This window comes from Trichechus manatus, unplaced genomic scaffold (genome assembly GCF_000243295.1).
Source record: "Trichechus manatus latirostris isolate Lorelei unplaced genomic scaffold, TriManLat1.0 scaffold00125, whole genome shotgun sequence".
NCBI classification, from domain to species: domain Eukaryota; kingdom Metazoa; phylum Chordata; class Mammalia; order Sirenia; family Trichechidae; genus Trichechus; species Trichechus manatus.
Window position 1 is genome coordinate 1357192 of NW_004444061.1, and position 13384 is coordinate 1370575.

Consider the following 13384-nt stretch of genomic DNA (forward strand, 5'->3'; position numbering starts at 1 on the left):
GGTTTACTTTTTCTGGCTTTAAAGATGGAGGAAGAGATCCAAAAGCAAGGGACGTGGCGATTTCTAGAAACTGGGAATGGTCTTCAGTCAACAGCCAGCAAGGATTTGTGGACTTCAATCATACAACCACAAGGAACTGAATTCTGCCAACAATCTGAATGACCAAGAAAAGGGATTCTCCCCTAGAGCCTCCAGAGAGGAACACAGCCCTGCCAACACGTTGATTTTAGCCTGATGAGACCCAAGTTGGACTGATGACCTACACAACTGTGAGATAATAAATACGTGTTGTTTAAGCCACTAAGTCTGTGGCAATTTGTTGCAGCAGCAATAGTAAACCAGTGCGATGTGTAACCACATAACAAATGTCCTTACACTCTGTCATTTGTAAAATTCACAACCTTAAATATTACTTAAAGAGTAATTCTCATGAGTTATTGTTGCAATTATGTTCTCTTTTGAAGAATTTAAAGTGTGGATAGGCTTCACAGTGTCATTTGGATTAGAAAATGATGCTTTAAATTATTCAGAATAGGATTTTATTCTCTTCATATATAAAAAATAAAATGTGGCAATACTGAGTAACTAGTGGTTCCACAAATATGTCATATTCACTTATACCTCCACAATTTTGCATAAGCTGTTCTCTCTGTGAGTACTCCTTTCTCTATACCCCACAGCCCTCGAGGTCTGATAAGCCCACTCCTGATCATTTTTCAGACATTACCAGCATCAGAGAACCTTCTCCATCTATGCCATGGAGTTATCATTCCCTCCTCTGTGCAACCAGAATAAGTTTGAACATACTTCCGTTGCTTTGTTTTTTTTATGCTACATGTATCTCTAAGTTTATATTCCTTATTATTCTTTAAACATCATATGACTATGCTTTTATAGGTGTATATCCCCAGTGTATACCACATAATAAGGCCTCAAAGAAAAAGAATATGTTTTTGGGAGAATACCTGGTTCTCAAATCTTCCACCTAATTTTCCACTCACAAGAACTCTAACTTGATATGGAAATGAGCATAATATTACCTACATTTACTGGGCACTGAGCATATGCCAGATACTTCCACCCAATTTACATTTTACATATGTCATCTCATTAATCCTCAGAATATCCTAGTAAGATTAACATTTTTATTCTCTGAAATATTCCATAAACTGTAATTCTGTAATTCATTGAAATTCTACCTTGAACAGTACCATATGTAATGCAAATGTGAGCTTTTTAAACATCAAAAAATATTTTCATACCTGCAACAACCCTGATAACTGTGCCAGATCCTTCAACATGGCCTCTCACTCTATGTACTGTGATGTTATACATTCCACCAGGAGTTAGATCTGAAACTGTGTGCTCAGTCATAGCTCCCCAAATAAGATATTCTTTTGTAAATGTTCTGTTTGATATATCAATCTTGTAATGAGTGAAGTTGGTCTCTGTCGGATTCCATGCTAAATTTGCAGAAGTAGTATTCACAGCTTTTAAAGTTAAGCCACATATCCTAGATGGTTCTGTCGAAAGGTAAATTATATGTAAATAAAAACTGCATGTATATTATATAAAAATAAAGCAAAACATGAATAATATAAAGTAAACCTGAGTGTAATAATCAATGAATTTATTCATGTATGATGTCCTGCATGGTCAGCTCTGAAAACAGAAAAATAGGACATTATAGACGGGTTTTAATTTAAGTGGCACCATAACATCGTCCCCAACTCTCAAATATCTTTCTCTGAATCATAAATCACTACCAATAAAATCATTTCTTTATAGTTGGGCCTCCTGAATGCTTGTGACCAGAAGTACCTACAACATAATCTCAGATTTGTTAGGTACCAACTTGCAGATAGCTGGATGTTGAATGAAGGTGGAACAGAACAAATAAGAGAGGGAGAAGCAAGGTCCAGCAATAAGGGCATTTTCAAATAGTGTGTTCTTGGTTATGTCAAAGTACTTAACATTCCTATATCCCTGACATTTTTCCTTCATTTACCATTTTACTCTCCTCCAAATGAGAGCGGATCCTGTACACATCACAAGCTTTCACAATAGTTGGTAACAAATACCATTACTCCGCCCTACTACAAGACATTATGAAAATGAGTTACAATGAACTTACAAACTTCATGGAACAGAAGATAGAAGTGCTCTGCTTGTCAAACCTCTAGCACAGTAGAAAATGAATTGTGTCTTTATCATTATGATACCTAATACTTATATTTATATATATCATACATGTTCCATTTCACATATATGATACGTACATATAGAGACATGTATGTATGTTGGCTACAGGTTGTTTTTTTTTTCTGTTATAACAGCACTAGATGACTAAGACACCAGTAAGACTTGAGCAGGGAAGGGGACAGTCCCTGGCTCACTTTTGTTGCCTGTGACTGGTCTTTTTGTATGCCATTGATCTGGACTGGGCTTCCTCTCTTATCTTCCCTTTGCTACACTGTGGCTGAAGCTTGCCAATTTGCCCACCTGGATGTCCACGGGGAGATCAATTTTCCCATTCTGGAGCAGAGATTTTTCAGGTGGGTTGGGGAACTTTTAAGAATCTGTAGCAGGAGTGTGTGTCTAAGTTTTATAAAAGCAAATTCATCATTATAATGTAAACGACTCTTCTGGGAACCAACAAAGGCTTCAGACTATTAAAAAAAGACTTTATATACTTCCAATCAACTTAGATGTATAAAGACTCCACGTTTTGGAGAGTTCTTTTAATTGAATTCTTGTGATCATCACTTTTCCTTAATTTTCAGACTTTATCTTTAAAATAGCTTTAATTATGCTGAACCAAAATACTTTCAAGAATTATATGATTAGAAAGAAAAGACTTTATTTATGATGTTTCCTTACTTGTAGCCACTTTTTTCATTACTGGTACAACACTGTAATCTTCACCTCTAACTGTCTTCACGTGAAACATATAGTCCACACCCGGTATCAAATTCTTTACTTTGGCTTTGTTGCCATAAACAATTATTTCGAATAGCTTTTCCTTTCTAGATGTCATATGATAAGATATCTACAGAAAGAGAAAAATAAATTTATGTTTTTTACGGTTTGAAAAGGATTTACTTAGCATTAACTCTTTACTAGTCATGTTCACATGAATTAATACTACAAGATAGGGGTTGTGATCATTCCTATCTTCACCAAAGAGGAGCCTGGGGCTGAGAGAGGCTGAATGACTTACGGAAGTTCACACAGTGATAAGCAGAGTGGACTGACTCAGAAGCTCAGGCACTAAAAGAACAGTAGTCTCAAACTATTTTAAAATTTCATTTATATTATATGTATAACTGCCCATAGGGTTTCCAAAGCTGTAAATCTTCACAGAAGTAGACTACCATATCTTTCTCCCATGAAGCGACCAGTGGGTTAGAACTGTTGACTTTTTGGTTAATAGCTGAGCGCTTAACCACTGTGCCACCAGGGCTCTGATATATAAGATGTATAATGTATATTACATGCATATATTTATATACTATACACACTACAATGAGGTACTGGTGATTCAGTGGTAGAATTCTCACCTTATATGCAGGACACCAGGGTTCAGTTCCCAGTCAATGCACTTAATCTGCGGCCACCACTTGTCTGTCAGTGGAGGCTTGTGTGTTGCTATATGCAGAACAGGTTTCAGCAGAGTTCTGGACTAAGACAGACTAGGAAGAAAGGCCTGGCAATTTACTTCCAAAAATCAGCCAAAAAGAAAATCCTGTGGATCACGGTCCCATATGCAACTGATCATGGGGATGATGTATGACTGGGTAGTGTTTGGTTTCATTGTGCATGGGGTCTCCACGAGTAGGAGACCAACTCGACAGCAGCTAAAAACAGCAACAACATACATACTACATAACGTGAGTGGTACTCTTCCTGTTCCTCACATGAAAACATAAAAAAAAAAAAAATTCTGTAAAATTGCGTCTTAGAGATAGCTAACCATTAGAGCCAGTTACTACTGTCCCAATTCCATGTAAGCAGAAGACTAGGGGAGGGAAAAAAGGATCACTGGAATCCAAAGTTGCTGGCCTAGGGGAGAATATTGGCTTTTTTTCTGATTGTCCACAGGATGAGGAAGAGGGTACTTCAGCCCACACCCTAGTTAAATGACGAGGGCCGCAAGTAAATCACTACCATAAACTGAGCGTTCCTGCTAGAGAGACTGGCATATCCCACTTAGACATGTACTTAGGCACCTGACTTCCTGCTCTCCCCTATGCCTCAATGAGCAGAAAAAGAAAATTGGGAAGTGAGAAGTGCAAAGAAATGTTACACACCCACCTTTGCCCTGGCAAAGATGCTAGAAGCTCCTGTGGGTCAAGTACCACCACAGAGAGTGGTAAGGCTTGAACCATCTTATCAGTACTTCATCCGAGAGGGCTGACCTCTGTGCAAGGAGACTCTAGCAGCAAAAGGCAATGGGATATAATGCCAGAGGAAGAGCTGAGAGGAGTTGGAAAAGGCTGAGCCAGAGCTGGGTCTGTCATGTCAAGGAAGTGGGTAAGGAGGATAACCCACAGAGCCCTCCAGAAAACTCACACGTGTGCCTCAGGAGAGAACTCGGGTTTGGAAGACTGCTAAAGAGCTATCTTTAAAAGCCAGCCAGTGTTAGTCAGCAGAGCATTGGAAAACAGCAAGAGAGAACTACAAAAATAGATACCTAGAATAGAGAAGCCACTCAAATTTTTTGTTAAATAAATGGATGACTGAAAGATAAATGTCACACTCCATGCAAGCCCATCTTTCATAATAACCTGGGCCAGGAGAAGCAATTATTCATTAAAGGTTTGAGAACCGGCATTGCCTTTAGAAATTTTGAGTGGAGTAATATGATAGTTTCAATACCCTGGAGATTTTTTATCCATGAAAGTCTTATAATAATCTTCACTCCTTTTCACTTCTGATTTCATTATCTAAAGTAAATACATTAATTTTATAAATTATTTAAATTTTGTTACATTTTAAAAAATAATTTTTATGCCATGGGGTCAAAGACATTTCCCAGGCAGACATGTTTATCACTGTCTTGCGAGAAGAGTGTTTTATTACTGAAGGAAGATAATCATGAGGTCTAGAAGCGTATCATTGCTTATTGATTTATAAGGTGTCGCTGACAACTACCTTGCTTGTCTGGCATATGGAAAGATAGGGGGAGTAAGTAGAATGTTGAGAACTTCTGGTATGAAAAGGATGGGAGGAGAAAGTAACATGCAATAATGGAAGAATATAACCTGAATGGAGTGATAAATTCCAACATACAAAGAGACATTTTAAAGGCATTAATGAAGGAGAAGAAGGAAAAGAAATTGTCTGTAGTGATCTAATGATAAAATTACGTGACTCGATTTTTTAAAATGCAATTTGGAAAATTGAAGTTCATTTTTGTCCTAAAGTATGTAAACTAGACATGCCTAGGAGAAACTAACTGATGAAAATGTAATTTGTGCTTTATTTCTGCTTTTAAAGCATAGTTTGGATACTTGAGATGATTAATTTTAAATGACTAGAAAAATGATCCCAATTATGCAAGTACACTTTGTTAAGCAACCAGGATACTGTTGCTTAATTCATTAAAATTTAACCAATAATCTCATTGGTTGAGAACTAGGATAACCATCAGGGATATAATATAGTTAATAATAATAATCTAAATTCTAAAGATTAATATTATGTCTTAAAATCAGTTTCATTAAAAACAGATGCATAATTTACAGTCTCAAAATATGTGTTCACATAAATTTAGTAAAAAATCATTTTATGGCTATATATATTTTCTGACAACAAACAATTTTAAGACCTCAGTTAACACCATGGAAATATCATCCCATTTGACATTTCCCTTGAAATATGAGAATTTCAACAGACAGACAAGGATAAGAAATGTGACTTTTTTTTACAATTAACATTAAAAGTGCTTAGACTTTTCACTACAGGATACCTACACTGAACATAGGAATGAACTGAATCATTCTAGAAAGGATTGGATTTTTCATCAATGATTTATTATTTAGGATACTGCTATAATTGAATAGCATCATAAATGACAAACAGAATGCTCACTCCTGACTTTGTGACCTTGGTAGTGAAGAATATCCTCTCCTCTTTTCCATGGGCCCAAATTCTATCTGTTTTTATAAGTTCATCTCAAGTTCCACTCTTTCCTGATAACTATACTCAGTATTGATATCTTCACTCCCTAATCACCCCAAAAACTGGGTATGTAAAGGTTAATTTATTCATCAAATATTTATTGAGCATTTGTCACAAGCCAAGCATTATTTTAGTTACTAGGGAAACTGCAGTAAACAAAACAGAAAGGCCCCCAATTGAAGGGAAGTTACAATCTAAAGTTGGAACGGATAACAAGCAACTAAACAAATGAATGAGATAATTTAGCTAAATCCTACAGTGATTGGAAAGAGGGATTTTATTTGGATTAGGTAATCAGAGATGATGGAGCCCTAGTGGCACAATGGCTAAGTACTCAGCTGCTAACCAAGGTTGGCGGTTCAAACCCACCCAGCAGCTCCATGGAAGAAAGACCTGGTGATCCTCTCCCATAAGGATTACAGTCTGGGAAACCCTATGGGGCAGTTCTACTCTGTCACATGGGGTTGCTATGAGTCAAAATGGACTGGATGGTATTTAACAACAACAATAATCAGAGATGATATTTGAGCTGGAAACTCAATGATAAGAAAAAGTCTACCAGAACTGGAGGCAAGAGGTCCACACACAGGGAAAGTCAAGTGTAAACACCCTGTAAGGGGCATCTACTGGACATGCTGAAGAACAGAAACAGCCAAATGTGGCTGTGAAATAGTAACAAGTGGGCCGGATAGTTAGATAAACGTCCAATCAGATGAGGTCTTGGAGGCCATGGCAAGGAGTTTAGATTTTATTTGAAGAGCGATGGGAAACCACTGGTGGGTGTTAAGCCAAAGAGGGACCTTATGTTTTTAACAGCTGTCTTTGGCTGCTGAGTGAAAAGTGAGTTGTAAGGAAATGAAGAATGGAAGCAAAGAGACCAGTTAGGAGGTAAGCAGCTATCATCTCTCACCTAGGCTGCTGATCTCAGTGATAAAGGATAGTGATTCGGTCAAGAGTGGTACAGTGATATGGAAAAAGTAAACACAATCAGGGTCTATTTTAGAGGTAGAAGTGGCAGAATTTTCAAGTGTACTGAAGGATGAAGGAAAAGGAGGAATCAAAGGTGACTGGGCAAGTTATTGCAAGACAGTGTCCTTTCCTGAAATGGGAGAGACAGAGAGGGAGGGAGCAGATGCGGGGTCACATGGGACAGGTAGGTCCTAGTAATCCTGGAGTCTTCTAGGACGAGAATGGCATATTTCATTCTACTTTTAAGAAGAAGCACTCTGCAGCATGTTTGAAGCAAAGGAGTATGAAGAAAACCAAAGACACAAGGAAAATATTAATACAAAGGACTAACGGACAACTTGAACCACAGCCTCTGCCAGCCTGAGCCTAGAAGAACTAGGTGGTGCCCAGCTACCACCACCTACCACCCTGACAGGGATCACAATAGAGGGTCCCGGGCAGAGCAGGAGAAAAATGTAGAACAAAATTCAAATTCACAAAAGATAAAAGACCAGACTTAATGGTCTGACAGTGACTACAGCCCCTGGACACCTTGCTAACTCAGAACTGAAGCCACTCCCAAAGTCCACCTTTTAGTCAAAGATTTTAGACAAACTCATTAAACAGACAGTAACACATGTAAGGAATGTGTTCTTAGTTCAGTCAAGTATATGAGACCAAATGGATAATACCTGCCGCAAAGCAAAGATGACAAGGCAGGAAGGGACAGCAAAACTGAACAAGTGGACATGGAGAACCTGGAGTGGAAAGGGAAAGGGAGAGAGTGCTGACACACTGCAGGGATTGCAATAAATGTCACGAAACAATTTGTGTACAAAATTTTTGAATGAAAAACTAATTCGCACTGTAAACTTTCACTTAAAATACAATAAAATTAAAAAAAAAAAAAGGAAGAGCACTCTGATTGCTGTGTGACAACAGGGAGAGTAAGGAGGGATTCATATTAAAATTAAGTGTCCTTAACGTGAAAACAATGTTCTGCTGCTATCCATAGAGTTTTCACTGGCCAATTTTTTTAGAAGTAGATATTCAGGTCCTTCTTCCTAGACTGTCTTAGTCTGGAAGCTTTGCTGAAACAGTTCCACAATGGGTGACCCTGCTAGTATTTGAAATGCCACTGGCATAGCTTCCACGATCACAGCAACATGCAAGCGACCACAGTACAACAAACTGACAGACCAGTGGTGGGCAAAATAGTGCATAACACAGGAAGCATCAAAAGAAGATGGAAGGAATACACAGTCACTGTACCAAAAAGAATTGGATAACACTCAACCATTTCAGCAGGTAGCATATGATCATGAACCAATGGTACTGAAGGATGAAGTCCAAGCTGCACTGAAGCATTGGCGAAAAACGGGGCTCAGGAACTAACGGAATACCAATTGAGACGTTTCAACAAACAGAAGTAATGCTGGAAGCACTCACTCATCTATGCCAAGAAATTTGGAAGACAGCTACCTGGTCAACCAACTGAAAGAGATCCAAATTTGTGCTCATTCCAAAGAAAGGTGATGCAACAGAATGTGGAAATTATCAAACAATATCATTAATATCACATGCAAGTTAAAATTTTGCTGAAGATAATCCAAAAATGGTCGCAGAACATTGACAGAAAACTACCAGATATTCAAGCTGGATTCAGAAGAGAACGTGGAAGGAGGCATACCAATGTTGATGTCAGATGGATCTTGGCTGAAAGCAGAGAGTATCACAAAGATGTTTACCTGTGTTTTATTGACTATGCAAAGGCATTCGACTCTGTGAATCATAACAAGTTATGGATAATACTGTGAATAATGGGAATTTCAGAACACTTAATTGTGTTCATGAGGTACCTGTACATAGACCAAGAGGTAGTCATTTGAACAAAACAAGGGGATACTGTGTGATTTAAAATCAGGAAAGGTGTGTGTCGGGGTTGTATCCTTTCACCATACTTATTCAATCTCTATGCTGAGGAAAATAATCCAAGAAGCTGGACTATATGAAAAAGAATGTGGCATCAGGACTGGAGGAAGACTCATTAACAACATGCTATATGCAGATGACACAATCTTGATAGCTGAAAGTAAAGAGGACTTGAAGCACTTACTGATGAAGACTAAAGACTACAAACTTCAGTATGGATTACACCTCAACAAAAAACAAAATTCCCACATATGGACCAATAAACAACATCATGATAAAGGGAGAAAAGATTGAAGTTGTCAAGGATTTCATTTTACTTGTACCCACAATCAATGCCCATGCAAGTAGCAGTCAAGAAATCAAATGACGTATTGCATTGGGCAAATCTGCTGCAAAAGACATCTTTAAAGTATTAACAAGCAAAGATGTCACTCCGAGGACTAAGGTGTGACTGACCCAAGCTGTGGTGTTTTCAATCACCTCATATGCATGTAAAAGCTGGACAATGAATAAGGAAGACCAAAGAACAAATGATGCCTTTGAATTGTGGTGTTGGCAAACAATATTGAATATACCATGGACTGCCAAAAGAACAAACAAATCTGTCTTGGAAGAAGTACAACCAGAATGCTCCTTATAAGCAAGGATGGCAAGACTAGTCTCACATATTTTGGACATGTTATCAGGAGGGACCAGTCCCTGGAGAAGGACATCACGCTTGGTAAAGTAGAGGTTCAGTGAAAAAGAGGAAGACCCTCAAGGAGATGGATTAACACAGTGGCTGCAACAATAGGCTCAAACACAGCAATGGTTGTGAGGATAGTGCGGGAAACGGGCAGTGTTTCATTCTGTTGTGCATAGGATTGCTATGAGTAAGAATTGACTTGACAGCACCTAACAACAACAAACAACGTGAAAACTAAAAAAGAAAACTAATAATTCAATCATTCACTCTCCAAAATACTTACTGATTCCCTACCATGTGTCAGACATTGGTCTCAGTAATGGTATAAAATGGTGATCAAAGTAGAGAAAACATATGCCCTCATAGAGTTGACATTTTAGAGTGGGGGCTAAGCACATTATCTCACTGAATTCTCACAACAATTCTATAATTACAATAATCTTCATTTCACAGATGAGAAAATAAGATCAAAGAGGATAAAAACTTCATCAAGGTCTCATGGTAGGGGTGGAGCTGGAATTCAAAGGAAGAAATTCCAGGACCATGGTCCTTCCACTACACCGTAACTCCTACTGCACCTTGTAAATTATGGATAAACTGAACCTAGACATATATATCAAAATCACATAATATTAAAAGGCTAGGCATGAGGTTTGGAAGGAATAAACTGTGGACAAATAAAAGGAAGCACTGCTTCATTCAGTACATAGTAACTTTGGAACTATACCCCTACGGACAGCTAAGAGGTTCCTCAAGGAAATGGCATTTTAGAAGTGGTGTTAGCACATGTACATCAGTATTAACAATAAATGATACCATGTTAAGAGTACCACTGAAAAGGCCAAAGGGAAATGCTATAAAAGCTCTGTGCAAGAAAATGTCATTTTCTGTTGCTGGGCTCAGAGAGGACTGCAAAGAAGAAATGGAATTTGAGATGGGCACTGATGAGCCAATGTTTCTCATCCTTTCACCTTATCGTTAAATCTAGATGTTATGGATTGAATAACCTGTTGCCGCTGAGTCGATCCTGACTCATAGCAACCCTGTAGGACAGAGCAGAACTGCTCCATAGGGTTTCCAAGGGGCAGCTGGTGGATTGGAACTGCTGAACTTTTGGTTAGCAGCCATAGCACTTAACCACTACACCACCAGGGCTCCATGGATTTAATAGTGTCCTCAAAAAATACGTGTTGAAGTCCTAATCCCTGTACCTATAAATATGACCCTGTTTGGAAATAGGGGTTTCCTTTTGTTATGGTAATGACGTCATACCAGAGTACGGTGGGTCCTAAACCTAATTACTTAAGAGTTATGAAAAGAACAGAATAAACACAAAGACACACATGGGGGAAAGAGAGACACCAAGGAACTCACAGGGCTACAGACAAGGAAGGACCTCCTCCTAGAGCTATGCCCTCAATTCGGATTTCTAGTCTCCTGAATTATGAGAAAATAAACCACTGTTCTTTAAAGCCACCTACTTGTGATATTTCTATTATGGCAGCACTAGGTAACTAAGACACCAGACGACAACAGTCATTGTAACTGTGCTGTCCAATATGATAGCCACTTGCCACATGTGGCAACTGAGCACTTCAAATGTATTTACTCTAAATTGAGATGTGTCATGAGCATAAACACACACGAGACTTGAAAAAAAAGTAAAATATCTCATTAACAATTTTTATATAGGTTATATTTTGAAATGATAATATTTTAAATATATTAGGTTAAATAAAATATATTACTAAAATTAATTTGTTTCTTTTTACTTTTTTAGTGTTTAGATTAGAAAATTTTAAATTACACACATGGCTGTCATTTGTGGCTCATCTTATATTTCTATTGGACAGCACTGGTCTGTAACATAAAAACAATCAGAGGCCATAAAAACCAGTTGAAAGGTGTGAAAAAGAAATGGGAAAGTTACATAAATATTTGGTGTTAACTACTTGATGTCTTTTAAATCCACACTGAATTCTTGTTCATCCTAAATATGCACATCAATGTTTATTTTCATGCTTGGAATAGATTATACCTTGAATTCCATTCCAATTCTGAGATTCTTTTAAAGGATATAAATCTTTTTGCATTCCCAGTGCTCATGAAAAGAAAGTCAGCAATCTAATAGCTTCAGAGGATTACTAACTAGGACAAACATTTAGTGTTTAAATGAATTTCACAGTACAAACTAATAAATGTTCCTTATCTTTTAAATCCTCAGAATACTAACAAAACTAAAATAAGGTTGCCAGTTTCGTTAAGAAAACTCTATTATCGAATTTATTACCAGAATGTTATACATAAGTATATCACTAAGGACTTATTGCTTCTTCTGAAAAAGGATAGCAACACTGATTGAAGTTAATGTCCACTAATCGAGTGAGAGCAGTCCCTGGATGGTGCAAACATTTAACATTCTCAGCTAGTCGGCTGGGGTGGAGGTTCAAGTGCACGCAGAGGCATCTTGGAAAAAAGGCCTGGTGATCTATTTCTGAAAAATCAACCACTGAAAACCCTATGAAGCACAGTTCTACTCTGACACACATAGGGCTGCCATGAGTTGGAACAGATTCAGATAGTTGGATGTTCTGAGGTTCCTGAACAGCCAACTGGAAGTTATACTGACAATATATTGACCATACTTGGTAACTGAAGATTTTATTTGAGACAGTTCCTTTTGAAATTTGTCTTGGTTACTTAAATAGACTTTTAACATATAGCACTTTCCTTTTGGTTTTAAGAGAGAGTTCATCTGTTCCTCCCAAAGCTAAAGACATTAGGAGACTTGATCTCACCACCTCCAGTCTTTTCTGAGCTGTTGCTCTAATATCTATCACTCTCAATTCTGTAGTTCTGCTAACATGTAAGCACCATGAGGACAAGCATTTTTTGTTGAAGAAATGAATTTTTTTGAATGTTAAATTTGTTGAATGAATAAACTGTTTCCGTTTCCTGAATCTTTAGACTCAGCCTAAAGGCATATATAATACCCCCATCCTTTAAAAGCACCATGTGTCTGTCAGCTTTTCCTACAGTAGTGACTTGCATGTTGCTGTAATATTAGAAGCTTCGTCACTGGTATTTCAAATACCAGTTGGGTCACCCTTGGTGGACAGTTTGCAGCAGAGCCTCCAGACTAAGACAGACTAGGAAGAAGTACCTGGCAGTCTACTTCTGAAAAAACTGGCCAGTGAAAACATGAATAGCAGTGGAACACCGTGTGATATGCTACTGAAAGACGAGCCCCTCAGGTTGGAAGGCACATAAAAGACAACTGAGGAAGCATTGCCTCCTCAAGGTAGCGTCGACCTTAATGACATGGATAGAGAAAAGCCTTCAGGACCTTCATTTGCTGATGTGGTGTGACTCAAAATGAGAAGAAACAGCTGCAAACATCCATTAATAATCAGAACATGGAATGTATGAAGTACGAATCTAGGAAAGTTGGAAACTATCAAAACTGAAATGGAACGCATAAACATCGATATGCCACGTATCAGTGAGTCTCAATGGACTGGTAATGGCCATTTTGAACTGGACAATCGTGTGGTCTACTACGCCGGGAATGATAACTTGAAGACGAATGGCATCACATTCATCATCAAAAAGAACATTTCAAGATCTATCTTGAAG